This window comes from Mandrillus leucophaeus, unplaced genomic scaffold, assembly GCF_000951045.1.
Source record: "Mandrillus leucophaeus isolate KB7577 unplaced genomic scaffold, Mleu.le_1.0 Scaffold449, whole genome shotgun sequence".
In the NCBI taxonomy this organism is placed as follows: domain Eukaryota; kingdom Metazoa; phylum Chordata; class Mammalia; order Primates; family Cercopithecidae; genus Mandrillus; species Mandrillus leucophaeus.
Window position 1 is genome coordinate 3,001,860 of NW_012104798.1, and position 21,224 is coordinate 3,023,083.

The window sequence follows — 21,224 nt, forward strand, 5'->3', positions numbered from 1 at the left end:
ATCTTTTACTTTTAAATGTACAATAAATTATTGTTGGCTATAGTCATCCTGTTGTGCCAGCAAATACTCGATCTTATTAATTCTATCTGACTATACTTTTGTACCTGTCAACTATCCCTTCATTTTCCATCACCAACTACCCTTTCCAGCCTCTCATAAATATTCTCCTCCCTGTCTCCATGAGTTCAATTGTTTTAGTTTTTAGATTATTAAAATAAGTGAATAATGCAAAGTTTCCCTTTCTGTTCCTGGCTTATTTCATTTAACCTAATAACTTCCAGTTCCATTCATGTTCTTGCAAATAACAAGATCTCATTCCTTTTTATGGCTGAATAGTATTCCACTGTGTATATGTGCCACATTTTCTTTATCTGTTAGTCTACTTATGGACAATCGAGTTGCTTCAAATTTTGGCTATTGCTAATAGTGCTACAATAAACTTGAGAGTGCAGATATTGCTTTGATATATTGATTTGTTTTTCTTTTGGGCATATACCTAGCAGTGGGATTGCTGATCACATGGCAGCCCAATTTTTAAATTTTTGAGAAACCTCCAAACTGGTCTCCATAGTGGTTGTGCTAATTTACATTTCCATGAACAATGTACAAGGGTTCCCCTTTCTGCACATCCTTACCAGCATTTGTCATTGCTGGTCTTCTGCATAAAAGCCATCTGTATTGGAGGGAAATGGTAATTCATTGTAGTTTTGATTTGCATTTCTCTAATGATAAATGATGTTGAGTACCTTTTTGTATACCTGTTTGCCATTTGTATGTCTTCTTTAGAGACTTGTTTTCAGATCACTTGTCCTTTTTTTAAGTCAGATTATTAGATTTTTTTTCCTATAGAGTTGTTCAAGTGCCTTGTTAATCCCTTGTCAGATGAATAGTTTGCAGATATTTTCTTGCATTCTGTGGGTTGTCTCTTCACTTTGTTGATTGTTTTCTTTGCTGCGCAGATGCTTTTTAACTTGATGTGATTCCATTTGTCTATTTTTCCTTTGGTTCATTGTGTTTGTGGAGTATTACTCAGGAAATCTTTGCCCAATCCAGATGTCCTGGAGAGTTTCCCCCATGTTTTTTAATAGGAGTTTCATAGTTTGAAGTCCTAGATTTAGGCATTTAATCCATTTTGATTTGATTTTTGTATATGATGAGAGATAGGGATCTGGTTTCATTCTTCTGAACATGGATATGCAGTTTTTCTAGCACCATTTTTTAAGAGATCATCTTTTCCTTAGTGAATATTCTTGGCACCTTTGTGAAAAATGAGTTCACTGTAGGTGCATGAATTTGTTTCTGGGTTCTCTATTCTGTCCATCATCTATATGTCTGATTTTATGCCAGCACCATACTGTTTTGGTTACTATAGCTCTATGGTATAATTTGAAGTCAGATAATGTGATTCCTCCAGCTTTGTTCCTTTTGCTCAGGATAATTTTGGCCTTTCTGGGTCTTCCGTGGTTTCATAAAAATTTTAAAATTGTTTTTACTCTCTGTGAAGAATGTTATTGGTATTTTGATAGAAGTTGCATTGAATCTATTGATTGCTTTAGGCCAGGGCTGTTCAATCTTTTGGCTTCCCTGAGCTACATTGGAAGAAAAAGAATTGTCTTGGGCCACACATAAAATACACTAGCACTAACAATAGGTGATGAGCTTTCAAAAAGTCACAAAAAAATCTCATAATGTTTTAAGAAAGTTTATGAAATTGTGTTGGGCCACATTCAAAGCCATCCTAGACTGTATGTGGTCCATAGGCTGCAGGTTGAACAAGCTTGCTTTAGGTAATATGGACATTTTAACAATATTGATAGTTTCAATCCATAAACATGAAATATCTTTGAAATTTTTGTATGTCCTCTTCAATTTCTTGCATACATATTTTATAGTTTGCATTGTAGAGATGGTTCTCACTTCTTCAGTTAGTTAATTCCTAGATATTTTGTTTTATTCGTAGCTGTTGTAAAGGGGATTACTTTCTTGACTTCTTTTTTCAGATTGTTCACTGTTGGTATATAGAAATGCTATTGACTTTTGTATGTTGATTTTGTATCATGCAAATTTACTGAATTTATTTATCAGTTCTAACAGTTTTATGGTGGAGTCTTGAGATTTTCCCAAATATAATATCGTATCATCTGCAAATAAAGATAATTTGATTTATTCCTTCCCAATTTGGTTGCCCTTTATTTCTTTGTGTTGCCTGATTGCTCTAGCTAGGACTTACACTAGTATGTAGAATAAGAGTAGTGACAATGGGCATCCTTGTTGTGTTGCAGTTCTTAGAGGAAAGGCTTTCAATTTTTCCCCATTCAGTGTGATACCAGCTATGAGCATGTCATATATGGCTTTTATTATGTTAAGGTATGTTTCTTCTATATCCAGTTTTTTTAAAGGGCTTTTATCATGGAGGGATGTTGAATTTTGCCAAATGATTTTTCAGCATCAATTGAAGTAATCGTGTGGATTTTGTCCTTCATTCTGTGGACATAATGTATTATGTTGATTGATTTGTTTAAATTGAACCATCCTTCCCTCCGTGGAATAAATCCCACTGGGTCGTGATGAATGATCTTTTTAATGTGTTGTTGAATTTTCTTTTTAGTATTTTTTTGGGGATTTTTATATCAATGTTCAGAAGGGACATTCTATTTTTCTGTTCTATTTTTCATGTGTTTTTGTCTGGTTTTGGTATCAGGTTAATGATGGTCTTGTAGAATGAATATGAAGTATTTCCTTCTCTATTTTTCAGATAGTTCGAGGAGGGCTGGTATTAGTTCTTCTTTAAATATTTGGTAAAATTAAGCAGTGAAGCCATTGGGTCCTGGGTTTTTCTTTGGTAGGAGACTTTTTTATTACAGCTTCAATCTCATTATTTGTTATTCATCTATTTATGTTTTGGATTTCTTCATGGTTCAATCTTGGTAGATTGCATGTGTCTAGAAATTTATCCACTTTCTCTAGGTTGTCTAATTTTTGGAATATAGTTGCTTATAGTTGCCTCTACTAATCCTTTGAATTTCTGCCGTATTGGTTGTTTCCTTTTTCATCTCTGGGTCGTCTCTTTTTTTTTCTTAGTCTGGCTAAAGCTTTTTCAATTTTGTTTAATTTGTCAAAAAACAGACTCTTTATTTATTGATATTTGGCATTATTTTCATAATTTCAGTTGCATTTATTTCTTCTCTAATCTTTTTTTTTTTCTTCTACTAATTTGGGGCTTGGTTTGCTCTTGCTTTTCTCATTCTTTAAGATGTATCATGAGATGGTTTATTGAAATTTTTCTACCTTTTTTTTGATGTAGATGCTTATGGCTATAAATTTACCTCTTAGTACTGTTTTCACTGTGTCCTAGGGGTTTTGGTGTGTTGTCTTTCCATTATCATTTGTTTCAAGAAATTTTTAAATTTTTTTTCTAACTTTCTTCATTGACCCCTTGGTCATTTAGGGTCATATTGTTTAACATTTGTGTATTTATATAGTTTCCAAAATTCCCCTTGTTATTGATTTCTGGTTTTATTCCACTGTGGTCAGAGAAAATACTTGATATAATTTTAAATTTTTGGATGTTTTCAGTCTTGTTTTGTGACGTAATATGTAGTCTATCCTTGAGAATGATCCCTGTGATGATGAAAAGAATGTGTGTTCTACAGCCATTGCATGAAATGTTCTGTAAGTATCTGTCAGGTCCGTTTTTGTCTACAGTGCAGATTAAGTCCGATGATTCTTTGTTGATTTTCTGTCTGAAAGATCTGTCCAATGCTGAAAGTGAGGTGTTGAAGTTTCCAGCTATTGTTTTGGGTCTATCCTTTTAGCTCTGAAATTATTTGCTTTATATATCCGGGTACTCCAGTGTTAAGTACATATATATTGACAATTATATTGATATATGTTGTTATATAACAATTACATTCATATATATTGTTATATCCTTTTCCAAAATTGACCCCTTCATCATTATATAATCACAGTCATGTGTTTTTATAATTTTTGTCTTGAAATCAATTTTGTCTAATATACATATAGCTAGCTACTCCTGCTCTTTTTGTGGTTTCCATTACATGAAATATCTTTATCCATCACTTTATTTTCTATATATGTATGTCTTTATAGGTGAAGTATGTTCCTTATAGGCAACATATCATTGGATCTTGTTTTATTATCCATTTAGCCACTCTGTATTTTTTAAAAGAAGGGGGAAACCAATTAAAAAAAACTAAAATAATAAAGGAAGGGTAAAAAAATAACCAAGAATAAAAAAAATAACAATAAAAAATAACCAACAATAACCAAAAAACAAATTAAAGCCAATTAAAAAGAAAATAATGAAAAAAAATGAAAAGGATTATTAAGTCATTTTGTTTTTTATTTTCTGGCAGTCCTGTGGTCTTCTCTTCCTTCTTTCCTTCCTTTCTGTCTTCTTTTTAGTGAAGGTGATTTTCTCTTGTAGTATGTTTTAGTTCCTTGCTTTTAATTTTTTTCTATCTGTTGTTGAGGTTGCCAAGAAGCTTACAAATATCTTACAATCCATTATTTTAAACTGATTACAACTTAATACTTATTGCACAAACAAACAGAGAAATCTAATAAAAACTCTACACCTCAATTTCATCCTCCCACATTTTGTTTCTATTTCTATCTTCTTGTACTCTCTCTGAGAAGTTGTAGTTATTTTTGATAGGTTACTCTTTTATCACAAAGGTATAAGTAGTTCACACACCAGAATTACAATGTTATAATATGCTGTGGTTTTTCTTTGAACTTACTAATACCAATGAGTTTTGTATCTTCAGATGATTTCTTATTGCTCATTAACATTCTTTTCTTTTATTTAGAAGAATACTCTTAACATTTCTTGTAGGAGAGGTCTGGTGTTGATGAAGTCCCTCAGCTTTTGTTTGTCTGGTAATGTCTTTATTTCTCCTTCGTGTCTGATGAACATTTTCAGTAGATATACTATTCTAGAATAAAAGTTTATTTTTCCTTCAGCACTTTTAATATGTCATGACACTCTATCCTGGCCTGTGAGGTTTTCATGAAAAAGTCCGCTACCAGATGTATTGGAGCTTCATTATATGTTATTTGCCTCTTTACTCTTGCTGTTTTTAGAATCCTTTTGTTACCATTGACCTTTTGGAGGTTGATTATTAAATGCCTTGAGGTAGTCTTCTTTGAGTTAATTCTGCCTGCTATTCTATATCCTTCTTGTACTTGGATATACATATTTTTCCTTGGTTTGGTGTATTCCGTTACCCTTTGAGTAAACTTCTTACCCCTATTTCTTAACCTCCTCTTGAAGGCCAACAACTGATTTGCCCTTCTGAGGCTATTTTCTACATCTTGCAGCATGCTTTATTCTTTTTTCTTTTGTATCTTCTGGTTTTATTTTCAAATACAGCCTGCCTTCAAGCCCACTAATTCTACTTGATAAATTCTGCTATTAAGAGACTCAGTGGCATTCTTTAGTATGGCAGTTGCATTTTACAATTCCAAAATTTCTGCTTGATTCTTTTAAACTATTTCAACCTCTTCATTAAATTTATCTGATAGGATTCTGAATTCCTTCTCTGTGTCACATTGAATTTCACTGAGTTTTCTCAAAACAGCTATTTTGAATTATCTGTCTGAAAGGTCGTATATACCTGTCTCTCATCCCTGGTGCCTTATTTAGTTCATTTGGTGAGGTCATATTTTCTGGATGGTCTTGATGCTTGCGTATGTTTACCATTGTTTGGGCACTGAAGAGTTAAGTACATTTCATAGTCTTTGCAGTCTGGGCTTATTTTATTTATCCTTGTTGTGAAAGCTTTCCAGGTATTCAAAGGGACTTGGGTGCTGTAATCTAGGTTTTTGGTCACTGCAGCCATATCTGCATCCGAGAGTACCCTGAACCCAGTAACACCATAGCTCTTGCAGACTTGTCAAGGTATCACCTTGGTGGACTTGGATAAGATCCAGAAAAATTATTTGCATTACCAGGCAGAGACTCTCGTTCTCTTCCCTTACTTTCTCCCAAACAAATGGAGTCTCTCTGTCTGTGCTGAGATGCCTGGAGTTGGGGAAGGGTTGATATAAGTATCCCTGTGGCCACCACCACTGGGACTGTGCTGGGTCAGATCTGAAGCCAGCATAGTACTGGGTCTCAACCAAGGACCACAGTAACCACTGCCTGACCTACGTTCATTCAAGACCTTAGGGCTCTACAATCAACAGACAGCAAAGTCAACCAGGCCTTTCAGGGTAGTAAGTTCCCCAACTCTTGGGCAGATCCAAAGATTCTGTCCAGGAGCCAGGGCCTGAAAATGGAAACCTTAGGAATCGACTTGGTGCTCTATTCTACCATAGCTGAGCTGGTACCCAAGCCACTTTGTTGAACTGAGAATTAAGTTTCTAACATATGAATTTTGGGAGACACACTCAGACCTTAGCACTGCTTTTGTAACGCATATGCTATAACATGTTATTCCAAGATAAAATTAATCTATAACACAATCTATTTCATGTACGCGTATATTTTAAATTCAATACAATTATCACTATATGACTAATATAAAATGAGAGTTGACAATAATTTTTTTTTTTTTTGAGATGGAGTTTTGCTCTTGTTGCCCAGGCTGGAGTGCAATGGCCTGACCTGAATTCACTGCAGAGTCCACCTCCCAGGTTCAAAGGATTCTCCTGCCTCAGCCTCCTGAGTAGTTGGGATTACAGGCTCCTGCCACCACTCCCAGCTAATTTTTTGTATTTTTAGTAGAGACAGAATTTCACCATTTTGGTCAGGAAGGTCTCAAACTCCTGACCTCAGGTGATCCACCAACCCCAGCCTCCCAAAGTGCTGATATTACAGGCATGAGCCACTGCTCCCAGCCGATAATAAAATTATATAGCAAATTAAAATGTATAATCAGTCAGATATGACCACACTAGAAGATATGATGCAGTAGTCAGATATTTGCCAGATTCTGTAGAACTACCTCAAGAACACCAATCATAAATGCTAACAGGCAACATTGCCATCAGTGAGTGATCTTCCAAAAAGGTGAACAGCTTTTAAAAAATAAATTCCACATAAAACAGGGTATAACCTTTGCACACATTACAAAGCAATTATGTATACACAGTAATTACATTCCTGGAAAAAAATTTGCGTAAACTAAAACATCCAAGAAATGCTGAATTTTTATGTAAGAACTAGAGTAATGCTGCAGGTTCTCCTAACAGATTTTTCACCTACATGAATGGGCTTACAACACTTGACAGTTATATGGATGAAGGACAATTATTTATTGTATTGGATTTTCCACATATTGCAAGATGTATTGCATCCCTGACTCCAGTCCAATAAATGTCCATAGCAACTTTCATATTATTGTGACAATAGTAACACACCTCCTGAATGTTCAAATCGCCCCCAGGGAGTGGTAATGCCCCAGCTGAAAATCTTTTTTCTAGAGAATTAGAAAGGAAAGAGATATTGTCTACTCTCCCACGTGTCCTCCTTTCTCTATAGTCCTATGATGTTTTGACAGAGAGGAAAGGGAGAAAATACCTCTGGTGGCAAGGTTGCAGTTCCTTCACATTGGTCTTTGCTACTGACCAATCTCATTCGTTTATATGCTTGATCTGGTTGGGCAAAATGCTCAACTGTCCCCACTGCAGAGAAACTCTACTCATCATCTCTTCCAGGCATTGGAAAAATTTTGTGTGACTAGACTATTCTTATAGGTTGACCCTCTACCTGGTGGACTCACACAAAACTCATTTCATGTCCTGTGGTGAAGTCTTTGGTAGGTCTACAGCTCCAAGTATTCAGATTTTCTTAAAAAAGAAGAAAATAAGATAAATTCATGAGATCATAATCCCAAGGCATTCTAGGGTAAAACTGAATCACACTGAAATCTATGTTTTGATTTTAAATGTAATTTTATTTTTTTTCTGGAAAAATAGTGAGATCCTTTTTTCTATTGTGTTTTTTCCCTCTTTTCTAACATCTAGCAGTGATGAAGATACAAGGAAAACCAAAAATCTGCTGACATAGATTTAATTTTTTTTTACTTAGTATATTATTTTCAGGAAAAAAGTTAAAAGAGGAGAGAATATCAACAAAATATATTTCCCTTTTTTCTACTTAGAGATTTATGCTTAAACTTTATTAGAAACATGATAAAATTTTAAAAGATGTTCCAGTGAAGAAAGCATGGGGTGTGAAGTCAGAGACCTGATGCTGAATCTCAGGTTTACTATTTAGTTGATGTGTGAACCAAAGACAGATACTCAAACTCATGAGTCTTAGCTTTCTTATCTCTAAATTATGGATGTTTTAGTCCATTTATGCTACTGCAGTAGAATACCTGAGACTGGGTAATTTTTTATAAAGAAATGAACTTTATTTCTCACAGTTCTAGAGGCTGGGAAGTCCAAGTAACTGACAGATGTGGTGTCTGATGAAGGCTGCTGTTTGTTTCCAAGATGTCACTTAATTGCTGCATCTTTTGGAGGGAACAAAAGCTGAGTCTTTACATGGAGAAAGGGACAGAAAACAAAACAAAAAAATGGTTGAATGCTGTAGGAAGCCTCTTTGAAAGGCCTTAATCGCATTCGTGAGTAAGGAGTCCTCATGTCCTAATCACCTCCTAAGGTGATTAGATGCATTTACTGTTCTGTACATAAATATTGTACACAACCTCTTAATATTGTTGCATGACAGATTAAGTCTCAACATGAATTTTGGAGGGACATATTCAAGCCAAGTGGTGTAATAATACTTATGTCATAGGGTTACTGTGAGATTTAAGTAAGGTCAAGAGTTGAAAGTACCCTGTGGTAGATGGAATAATTGGCACCAGTCCCTCATCCCCTTCTCCTACCTACAATTTGCCATGTCCTCATTATGGGCAGAGTGTATTTCGCTTCAGGTGGACTTTGAGCTTGTCTGCAATTGGCTTTGGTTAAGTGACATTTGGGTAAACATGAGAGATATGCCAGTTCTGAACCTAGATCCTCAGAGATCTTGGGTATTTATCTTTGTTTCCTTGCACTCCTGCTATTGTCATGAGAAGAGCTTACCTCAACTAGCTTACTAGTTGAGGTAAAGAGGAGGAAGGTAAGGAGGTAAAGGAAAATGAGAGACATAAAAGGAGGTAAGTTGCACTTGCCACATCACTGATCTGCAGCTTGAAGTACAGCAGCCCAGTGTAGCCCGGCCTAGATCAGCAGAACCACCATAACTGACCAGCAGATCCATGAGAATAAATGACTATTTCAAGCCACCTTGTGTTGGGATAATTTGTTATACAGCCATATTGAATCATGAGCTAAATAATACAGTGTCCAAAACTATAGCTGACACAAAATAGTTATTTGATGAATATTGGTTCTCTAAAAATATAATAATATGTCATTTGTCATTTTGATCTGCACACAAAAAACACGGGAAAGACTCCTTTTATTTTACATGATTTGTTTTGAAAGTCAATTAGTAATGTAAGTTTATGAAATAAAATACTAAAAAATTGAAAGATGAGAACTTGGGATTCTTAATCTTGTCTGGTCAGAGTCAATGTCTTTCCAAGGACTCCTACTTACTATACTACTCACTAACCCATTGGACTAAAAACATAGTATGAACACATTACGGGATAATATAAATTCATACTGGTATTTTAGACGACAATACCCATTAGGAGGGTGGTATGTAGTTTCAGGGATTTGAATGCAGACCCCCAATATGTTTTACATACACCCTTTAAAATACAACAGCTAGTGAAACATATTGTATATATTTCTCACCCAAGTGGAATCTGAACCACAAGTGGCAGGTGATAGATTCATATTTCATTAACATAATCCTCTGCACAACTCAGTATTCTCAAAAATAATCCTTAAAACTTAAGTGCCCAATACCTGAACACTCGGTGTGTTCTTTTGCTCGGATCTCAGCTTTCTCCATTTTACCAAGAAATACAATGAAAAAAAATCATGCCCGATCTCAGCTTCCCTCTGAGACTCAGAGGAAGATAAATTTCTCATGAATCCTCACTGAAAACATTCTTCCATTTGGTGTCTAAAACTGCTTCAGACAAATATCCTGGCTTCAGACTCAGACTGACAGTCACTACTTTTGCCTTTGAGGATTTCCTTTAGCAACAGAAGTATGCATATTTTGACAATAAAAATCAAAGAAAATACTTGTGGGAAACAAATCTCTAGAAAGCTGCATTTATTTGGCTGATTTCCTATCAGAAAATCTAAACCAAGGGACAGAGCCATGATATTTTAAGTATCCTGTAACAGCTTTTGCAGTAAGAAAAGTCTTCACTTAATTCTAACTCTTCCTCTGAAAATTAAGGTCTTCTTATTTTTATGTCTATATATTGCATTCATTAAGTTGTAACGTTCAACTTCTGAATTGATATATACTATTTAAAGAGTATGCCCTTTCTTCCCAATGTTAGATCCTAAAATAAAGGTGTGGGAGTCATCCATTCAAAACTTTTTTTTTCCCTTTTCACTTACAGACTATAGTAGAATGATAAGTGCATTCATTCATTTGACAAATATTGTACATACAGCTATCACGTGCCATGCATTGTGTTAGATGCAAAGAAGCTACATCACGGAGGTATCACAAGGGTGTTTTGCATTAGTAAAAAATCAGTGAAATACATATACATTTAAGCCTCTAACAAGTACTGTCAAAGGCATTTGAACCAGAGTGACTCCATCTTGAGTGGGGGCTAGAAAAATGAGGCTGGGACTAGCTGGACTGCATTCCCAGAAAGTTAGGCATTCTTAGCCTCCAGATGTTTACAGTTAAGCAAACAGATGGTTAACATTTACTAAACAGACTCAGACTTGGGAGCATCCTGATATCCCTATATCTTGAGAATAGAAGCATTCCAAATTTTGCTTTAAAGATAATAATATCGATACTTGCAAAATAGAGTAATTAAGAAAATTAATCCTTTCTCACAAACCCTGTACCAGAGCACATGTCCCCATGATCTTTTTCAATTCTCTATATAAACAAGCATTGTACCTAGGGTGGACACATTCCTTCTCTTACTTTTGGGAATGCCCTTCTCTACCTGTGGAGTAGCTGGACTTTCACCACCTTACTTTTTAAATAACCTTTCTTTTGCTCTGCACTGTGGACTCGCTGTCAATTTTTTCTTGCACAAGATCCAAGAACCTTCTCTTGGGGTCTGGATGGGACCCCTTTCCTGTAACACTACTAGTAAGAAAGTTGAATGGTAATGATGGAGTATATAATAGGGGCCTGGGAGTATGGGAAACACTTCCATGTGGGCATGATAATGAAACTAATGTGTAAGAAAGTGATAAAAGTTATCCAAGAAAAATGTTGGACATGGGGGCATTTCTAGGTGGAGACAGCAGCATATGCAAAATCTGAGTAACTGAAAGAAGAAGACCTATGCGGATGGAACAGAAGTATTAGGGAAAGGTATGGCATAACATGAGACAGGAGATGAGGCAGGAAACTGACTAGTAGATCATGGGGATGAAAATCTTTCTGCTGGATGTGGTCCTCCAGATCGGCCCTACTTTCTTTTCCACCAAGGGCAATCTTTAACAACTCTATCAATGGCTTCCCTGCCTTCCAGCTTCCAGGTGTGGTGCTTTAGCCAATGGGAGTCACTGTCAGGAAACCGAATGTTGAAATGACAGTAAGGAAATAATGTATTCTTCTCCCTCTTTCTTTGCTGTGCCCTGTGTTAGCAGTGGCTGTGCGTCTCTACTTAACGCAGATCATGCATGATGGCCCACTTCTCTCTCTCTTTCTCTCTCTCTCTCTTCTCCCCGCTTTCCTTTTCAGTAATGTTCCCTTCCTTTGCATCTTTACTTCTGAGAGGTGATAGTTCTCTACTGTCGCTAACCACAGGGTGCTTTACATCCTTTGCTGCTTTCCCTTAAGCCAGCCCACATTTTTTAAATAGTCTTTTTATTAAATCCGTCTTAATTATTCACTTGAGTGTGTCATCTGTTTTCCGCCAAGCCTTTGACTGTTACAGCATTATAGACCATATATTCAAAACTGGTATTTCATCCTAGCAACAGTGGAATAAGAGTTCTTAAATGCATGCATACAAGCTCACACTTTTGTGTGCACATAGGCACCCACACCTACAGGAAGTAAAAAGGCAAGTTACTATTCCAATTCACACATTAAAATGATCAGTTTGGCTGAAAATATAAACTGGATTGGAAGGGACAAGAATCGACGGAGACTTGTAATTCAAGCAAGACATGACACTAGTTTGGATAGGAAAATAATGGTGGAAATATAGAGAAGTTGGTGAATTCAAGATGGGGAAAAAGGCTTCGAGGGTGGACTCCAATGTTTTGTTTATGCAGTTTGATGAAAAGCAGTATCATTGATTAAACTAGAACACCTGAAAAAAATCCAGGTTTGCAGATGGCAACCAGGCATGTGTTTTTGGACGTGTTGAATTTGAGGTTACTTTGTTATATTCAAGTGGAAATGTGAAACAGACACTTGGTTTCACAGATCTGAAGCTCTAAGGAAAGGTTAGGACTTGGAGATTTTTATTTGGGAGTTTTTGACATCTGGTGATGATTAAAACTGTGGCTGTGTGTGAGGTTTCCTACAGGGTGAGAATAAGGATCAGGCCCAGTCATAAGGAACTTTAACACATACTGGCCAGTTAAAGGAACGTAAACTTGGGAAAACAATGAAAAGCGGCAGAAACTCACGGGGCATGACTGACCTCATGAAAATGCAGTGGTGTACAAGACAGGGAAACAGTATGTATAGAAAACAACGAGAATCATACATAGCCTCTAGTCTACTGAAAATATGTGAAAAAAAATTCTCCTTTCTATATCATCATAGCCCCTTGCTTTTTTAGAGAACAAATATTGTGTCTTAAAGGAAGTTGTTTTCTATGCCCAACAATATTTTACTGTTATTAGGTCCTTATATGGACCCTTTCTGGAGTCTACCCTTGTCTGCAATGAAAGATAGGTTTCATGGTTCTTACCTGTAATGAAGTTCAGTGCTTTATACTCCTGTTTCTGTGTATTACTGCTTGCTCCAAGCACAACTGATAAATTACATCCAGCACTAAGAACTTGGATTCCAGCTCTCCAAGGTTTTATTCTAGCAAACTTCTTGCACATAAAGAAAAAACACACACACACTCACACACACACACACACACACAGAGGTTAGGTGTGTCTATCAAGGTCACATGGTTAGTAAACAGCATAGTCGGATTTAAATTGACACATTTTGTTTTTTTTTGAGATGGAGTCTCCTTCTGTCACCCAGGCTGGAGTGTAATGGCATGATCTCACTGCAACCTCCGTCTTCCAAGTTCAAGCGATTCTCCTGCCTCAGCCTCCCCAGTAGCTGGGATTACAGGTGCCCACCACCACGCCTGGCTAATTTTTGTATTTTTAGTAGAGACAGGGTTTTACCATGTTGGCCAGGCTGGTCTCAAACTCCTGACTTCAGGTCATCCGCCTGCCTCAGCCTCCCAAAGTGCTGGGATTATAGTCAGGAGCCACCATGCCTGACCTGTCGTTTTTGATTTCCAAATTTCCTCTCATATGACACATAAAGGCAGCACCACAACTGCTCAATGATACACTTTCCTTAACCTCCATATTCAAAGCTAAATGTGACAAACACAAAGATTAGTTAATCAGGAGAGAGAATACATCATCTGTAAAGCTCAAAATTCAAAAACTCTAAAATTATAAATTCATTAATGCAAGCAGCTTTAGCCTCAGACTAAATTGAAAAATAGCCTCAGACTATATTAAAAAATATACGCTTTGATTATAGTTCTCAAATTTTTCCAAACTTAGGAAAACCACATCTCATTGTCAATACTTCAGACTACCCCATGGCCATCTTGCCTGGGTTCATGGTACCAAAAGGAACTCATTCTGCTTGGATGTCCCTTGTTTTGTGGATAAACTGTCTACCTGCCAAAGTCTTAATTACCCAACAGGTCTGAATAATCCTGTTTTCTGTTTTAGTTCCTTATTTACAGCTGAGTTAGGGCTCTTCTGGCAGCTGGTTTTGCTCTAAAGGAGTGTGGGTACCATGTTAAAACACCCCTTTGACAGCATGGAAAGGCTGGACCAATCCAACCTCAGGTCAATAAATCTGGTGTCACAAACTAATTAAACCAATGAATGTTATCTAGAGTGCCATGTGAGGGCTATGTTCTCCATGGTTTTGGAGAAGCCAGGTACTCAAACCACCTCAATAGCTGAAGGACAAGGTTGTGCCTAGGGAGAATTGTATGATATTTGTTGTTTCATAATAAACAAACTTTACTAAACTGTGGTGAATGACGGTTTATTTCAGTTTTAGATTTTCATAATCTAAATTAAACTGAAATGGAAAAATTTTATCTGGCGTCATGCAACAAGTTAATCCAAGGAGCAGCTACATATCTGGAAATTAAATTAACCCAACAACCAGGGGAAACTTGACACATATTAGAACCCAAACTAATACATGCAACTGGTGGGCTCCGAGCTTCTGTGATAATAGTACTAAAGACGGGTATCCTTGAACTTTAAAAGGATCTACTGGCTGTCATTATTTTATTAGTCTGGTGCTATTGCCAAATCAAACTAACACTGACTACCTTCTCTCATTTTGCCTTGGAAAATGGTCAAATACAAGGATTTTTTTTTTCCAAGCCTCCTAGAGTTTAGTGCCCATCTGTTCTCAATCACTGGGAAGACTCAGGAACAGAATGTGCCATGAACCCCTGGACAACCCCACCCTAGGAGGATACAATCCTGGCTGCTTGCCCTGGGATTATTTTTTTCCGCATCTGTGAACATACAGTGTTGCTAAATTGTCATGAGGAGAGCATGGTAGAGAAGACCTAGAGTGTCAGCGTCCCAATAGCTAATGCATAAACATTATCATCAACAAGGACAATAAAAGATGTCCTACAGCCAGCGTCCCTTACACTAAGAATCATGCGAATATTTGAGGGCTTTTCATTTTGTAACATTTCTGTAAAAGAATAGAAATGCTCCAATGGGAAAGGATAATTCTGAATTGGATGTCCTTCCTGTCAAGCAAGGAGGCAATTCATTTTAAAACAAACAGGAACCACGTCATAAGCATGGAGCTCATGATCACATTCTCTCTTACATCCTGAGCTGGAAAGTGGGGAAGGGAGGAGTTTCCATTTCTGCTTATATCACTTGTTTTAGTTTCCTGGAGCTGCCATAAAAAAGTAGCACAAGCCTTACACAACATAGTCCAACAATTCTGGAGGCTGTAAGTCCAAAGACAAGCTACCAGCATAGTTGGTTCCCTCTATGGGCTCTGAGTGAATCAGTTTCCTGCTTCTGTCTTGGCTTCTGGAGACAGTCAGCAATTGTTGGCATTCTTTGACTTGTAGATGCGTCACTCTGATTTCTACCTCTGTCTTTACCTGAACTTCTTGTGTATCTCCCTCTTCTCTTCTTAAAAAAGACACCAGTAATATTGTATTAGGGGCTCATTCTACTCCAGCATGACTTAATCTTAACTAATGACATCTGTAACAACCTTGTTTCCAAATAAGGTCACATTCTGAGGATCTAGAGGTTAAGATTTCAACACATCTTTTTGGAGGGCATGGTTCAACCCATAACACCATTTAAGCAATTCTAAAAGAGACCCTCACCAGAAAATGACTGAGAAAACAATGAAGGCCCAATTTTTATTTTTACTTATCATTTTCTTAAATTGAAAACAAATGAAATTTATTTAAGATATACTTTTATCTGACACCTGACATAAAGAATTACAATGTTTACTCACTACAGTTTGTAGAGAAACAATTAACTATTTATGGCCTGACAAGAAGGAAGTCTCCCCTGATCTTTGGTAAAAATATTCCCTGAAATGAAGAATTTATGCCATCAGATTGTCTTGTGTTATTCATTCTCCATGGTGAATCAGGGAACTACCATACAGAATTGTATCAACAAATGTGTCTTAAATATTCTAACACAGTTATGGTTTCACTTTAGTAGGAACTCTGTAATCACCAAAGGTAATTTCTGCAGCTCTATGTGGAATTCTTGGGAACCCAGAGATAGCCAATTTAAAGTAATACATACTGCTTGAGTTTGTATTTTATGAGCCAGATTACTTGTTCTGTTTGATTTGAGTCTAGCTGAGATGAACAAACATGAGTTTTAAGTCAAATCACAGAAATATTAGAAAGTGTATCGCTCTCATAAAACAAGTTTGTCTCAGTAAAACAGGCCTACAAGTAGACTAGCATGTCGGTACCAAATATTGAATTACCAGGTACTCTGATGGTCTGTTTAACCTTCCAGTATCTGGTGCTTAAAGAATCTTGGCAAGCAACTGATGGTCTAACACCTTCTGAAGAGCTATTCCCCTATCAGCAGAGGGATTTTTCCTTTGCCAAACTCAATACCAAGTGCCCAGGCCTCACTAATTGCAGACTTGATTCTCTGTAAGTGAAAGTCAATGACTCCCTGGACAGTCTTCAAGATCCTAAGTCTCTTCCTCAAAGACCAAAGGTCAAAGCAAGGCCCATTACCAGGTCTGACTGCATTCAGATACCAAGAACAGCAGGGTTTTTCTGATTAGAAACAGGGCGCAGTCTGAATTACGTGCTCAGGGATGTAGCCAAATGTGCTGGAGAGAGAGGAGGTCCAGCTAACAAGGCCCCCTGCTAATATCTCCAGCCTGGTCTCCTGCCACTACACACTAGTAAGATTGAATTTCATCCAGGTCGCCAAGGTTGACATGTTCAGTTATTCTGTTTCTTGTTTGCATTCTCTCTTACCTCTGGGTCCTAGCACATTCACTCCCTACTGTTCCAAATGCCTTTAAGAATCTTGCTTTATTTATAAAATACCAATATGTCCTTCAGAACTTGGACAAAAGTGATTCCTTCCAGAAATGGTCACTACTGCCCAGATCTGTGCCCAGTTTCAGTGGCTTCCTATACCTGGATTCCTCTCAGCACTTATCACACTATATGTTGTAATTGATTGCATAGTTCACTGTCTCCATGACCTGAATTTGAGAGCCTTTAAAACAAGAATCATGTCTTATTTACCACTGTAGCATCAGCAACAGGGATACTGACTGTCATGTGACAAGTACTCAATAAAGATTTATTGAATGAGTCACAGAATAGACACTGGTTTTGGAATCACAATACCAGTGATATTGTTCTAGCTCTGCCGCTAACAAGCTTTGACTTTTCAGTAAATTGTGATGACTGTTGCGTACTCTTGACCTCAGGCTCCTCAGCCACCATGGATAAATCTTTGTTTTCAACTTCCATTTTCATGAATTCTTAGTTCCTTTTTCTTTTCATTTGTAAGGTGGGAATGACTCCACCTGCATGACGGTTAGTAGGAAAGGTCATTATAAAGTACATGCAGGAGCTTTAAATGGGGAAAATGCTATAGAAATACAAGTTACTGTTGATCCCCAGTATAGAGAAAAGACAATAACAGCTGAGTGTCTGAAAATGTAACTTTACTGTGGGAAATGTATTATATGAGTGTAAGATAGTGCATTCGCAAAACATCTTCCCCTTCCTTTCTTTCCTACCAAAGAGATGAGGCCTGATGTAGGTAGATATCAACACCCAAGGATTGTCCATTTTGGTCTAGGCACCAATAAATCTCTTGGTCACTTGAGGTATTTTTGATATATAGGCTGCAGCCTATATAGCCTGGTAGTTTCTATAACTGCGACTCTTCCTGACTGGACTTTGAATAAAGATTATTTGTTTAAAGCCATTTAAAAAAACTATTACATGATTTTCCTAAGCAGCTCAATTAAATATTACAACCTACACATATAGGTTTCACTTCAACCACTAATGGACCAATGGATCCTCCCAAGAATATGGTGAGTTTCTGCAGAGATGAAGCTGTTTTGTCTCCCTTTGTATTTCAAGGTTTCACAAATTCCACCTGCAGGTGCCCAGTGTACAAACCAGTGTACAAACACTTTTCTCCTTGGTTTTGATGTTTTCTCCAGAAACACTTGAAGATTAGAGACTGGCTTCTGGGACAAGTAACTGCTAGAAAAGCTTTTCCAGCCAAGAAAAAAAAAAAAAGTATATGTGTCTTTAGTACGTCCTGCTTCTCTACAATTTGAGTAGCTCTCGCTACAATTAGGGAGAAAGTCATCAAATTACATCAATTATAACCCTTTCCTATTTGGCAAAAACAGCACAATATAAGCAGTCCAAAAATCACTGGTGTCTACTGAAGAAGGGTGCAGAAATCTAAAAGCAGGCATCAGTGAGAAGTTAAGGGAGAAAATGGCAGATGCTTTTATTAATTTCTAGAGTCTGCCCCTTCTGCAAATATCCCTTGGCCAATCCATGGTGTTGAAGAAAGCCTGTAAGAGCACGCATTTAACTCTTGATTTAGGCAGGTCATGATAAATAGGGAAAACATGCCATAATGGATTAGAGAACAAACCATTCCAAAGCTCACGGACATTGAAAATATGGTAGCAAATAGATATGTGCCCACACAATTGAGCAGGGCAATACAGGGAAAAATTCAGGTCATGTGCCAGGCTGCCAACCCATACCCAGAGACACACACATACATACATGCATGCACGTGCCCACACATGCAGATACACATGCACACCAAGATACATGTACACACACATTTCTATTCATTCACATAACATACTCTCACATACAGACACACGCACATGAACATACACACACAGGCACATACACACACATGCACGCACGCACACACACACACACATACACACACACTTGAGATGAAAAATCAAGAAAATTCCTCCAAATACTTTTTATTATTGCCTGACTGGTGCTGCCAATGAAAACTCTTCACTGGAATTTGTCCTCACCAGCATAGATGATGGATTCAAATAAAGGCGTAGCCGTATAAGTTAGAAGACAGGAAAAGCCATACAGTGGAGTGGAAAAACCCTGACCCTGGGATTCATGAGAGCAGGGTCTTAATCTTCATTTCCAAATAGAGAGGTTTAGGTATCAGACACTGAATTTAAATCCAGGTCCAAATTGCGAAGACTTTTGTGGATATTGCCTTCCAATGCTGTACTTGGACTACTCAGTTTTTGAAATGGAATGTGAAATAGGCTGTTTCATGAAATGTAAGTAGCTTAGTCCTATTGTCATGCCAGGATTCCTGCCTGTATCATGTAAATATTTGAGTTTGTGATACTTCATTTAAATAATCTGTCTAAATTTCTTAAATCTAAAATGCTGTGAGTGGGAGCTCAGAGAATTCTTCAAGTGACCTTTTGGTTCCAGAATTATTCAGAAGTACATACAAAACATGGCCATTTTGACATATTCTGGTAAAGAAAAGGGTTACAATTTCAGTGCAATATTCCAGTCTCTGGCTCAATCAGGAAAACACAAATGCTATAAAAGTAAACTTCTGCATCCTCCAGATCTCCAATTTTGTGATGAATCCATTTTGTAAAGTGGCAAGAGAATAAATTTGAAACGAAAATGACAAGCTAATAAACATCCTCATTGTGACTGCAAAGACAAAACATCAAATAAAAGTGGTGCCATCATTGTAAATCAATAAATATTGGATATTAAATGAAACAGTGACATCAACTATAAAGTGGAAGAATATATAAAAATCCAAACACAGATCTCCCTGGGAATGGGCATGGGCACTGTGTGGGGAGCCTCTGCCAACAACAGGAAAAACATTTTCTTCTCTCTGTCGCAACACCTCTCTTTATAAAGTGAGAAATTTGGTTAGATGATTGTCAATTCTGGCTCTAACCATTTATAAAAGACTACAGCCGGAGGCAATTTCCTCCAGCCTGTGTATTGTTAATCCTGCTTCACAGAATTCGTCTAAATGCAATCCATGCTTGATTTTCATTCATAAGGAGCTCCATGGTCTACGCACACTCTAATTGGAAAATTAGTATTGTTTCAAAAGCACTGGCTTAGTCTCAAAATGAGATGCCCTCAGCATGACATGCATATCTAATTTCTTCCACGGTTGCATAAAATAAGAAAGAAAAGCATTCTCAACCACTCCTGACAGCTTTTATCACCAGTTATTCAACAAATGTTTTCTGTCCACTTGTCCGAGAAAGCTGATTAGACAAAACAGCCGGTGGAGGCACAAAGAAGAACATTCATTATTTTTCAAGGAAATACAAAAGATATTTCAATACGCATTTTTTGTTGTTGTTATAAAAATATCAGGAGTGTGGCATCCTACAGAGTTAGAGGCTGTATTTCCATTACATTACAGGGATACATGTGATTCTTTAGCTTTAAATTAAATTGGTCTAATACAGGTTTCTGTGAAATATAAAATCCTTCTCTGTGCAGTTATTAGAGAACTACTCTACAGATGATACCTTATCAAATCAAGGGATCTGGAATGGCCAGAGTTTTGACTAGCCTCCATTTAGAAAAGATATCTTGAGCCTTTGGTTCTCTGTTACGTGTTCTTATGATCAACATATTCCCTTCAAATGGAGAGAAGAAATATGGGTGGATAACACACAGAAAGGAAATTTAGCTGTCTGCTGCCTCCCCTCCAACACACAAAAGAAAGAGGATCTGTGCTTATCACAGAATCTTACATCCCCATCTGTGCTTTTATCTCCTGCAAGATTCCCTCATTCCAGTCAAGCATGATTCTTACTTTAGCTAAACATTTCCAATGCTTTTTTATTTTTCTTTTCCCTACCACACACCAAGCAGTTTCTCGTGCCTTTTTTCTGTCTGACAGTGTGTCTGAGAGACCCAGTCTTCGGGCAGATAAGGCTTCAGTGGGGAGAAAGGAAAATAGTCAAGGAAACAAAATGAGGAGGTGGTCTTTACTGTTTGCATCACTCTTCAGCCATGCCTCCTCCAGCCCGAAGGTCTCCTATGAACTTAATAAGAGAGGCAAGGCAACTCACCTTGCCCATCTCTTTCTGATTGATAAACATTCCTATGCAGTCCCCTGTAGGATCTCAACATTGTAAGGGTCACCAGGGAAAGCTCCAGGTGAGACTATGGAATTTAGCTCCAGTATTATCAACATCTTGGCTGAGTTTCATGGGCTGATGGTGTTTTCTTTAGATCAGATTTGTTTTCCTTAGATTAGAACTGAAGAAGGGGTCTAGAGTCAGACTACTTGGATTTAAACCTGAGCTTTATTACTAAACAGCTAAAACAGCT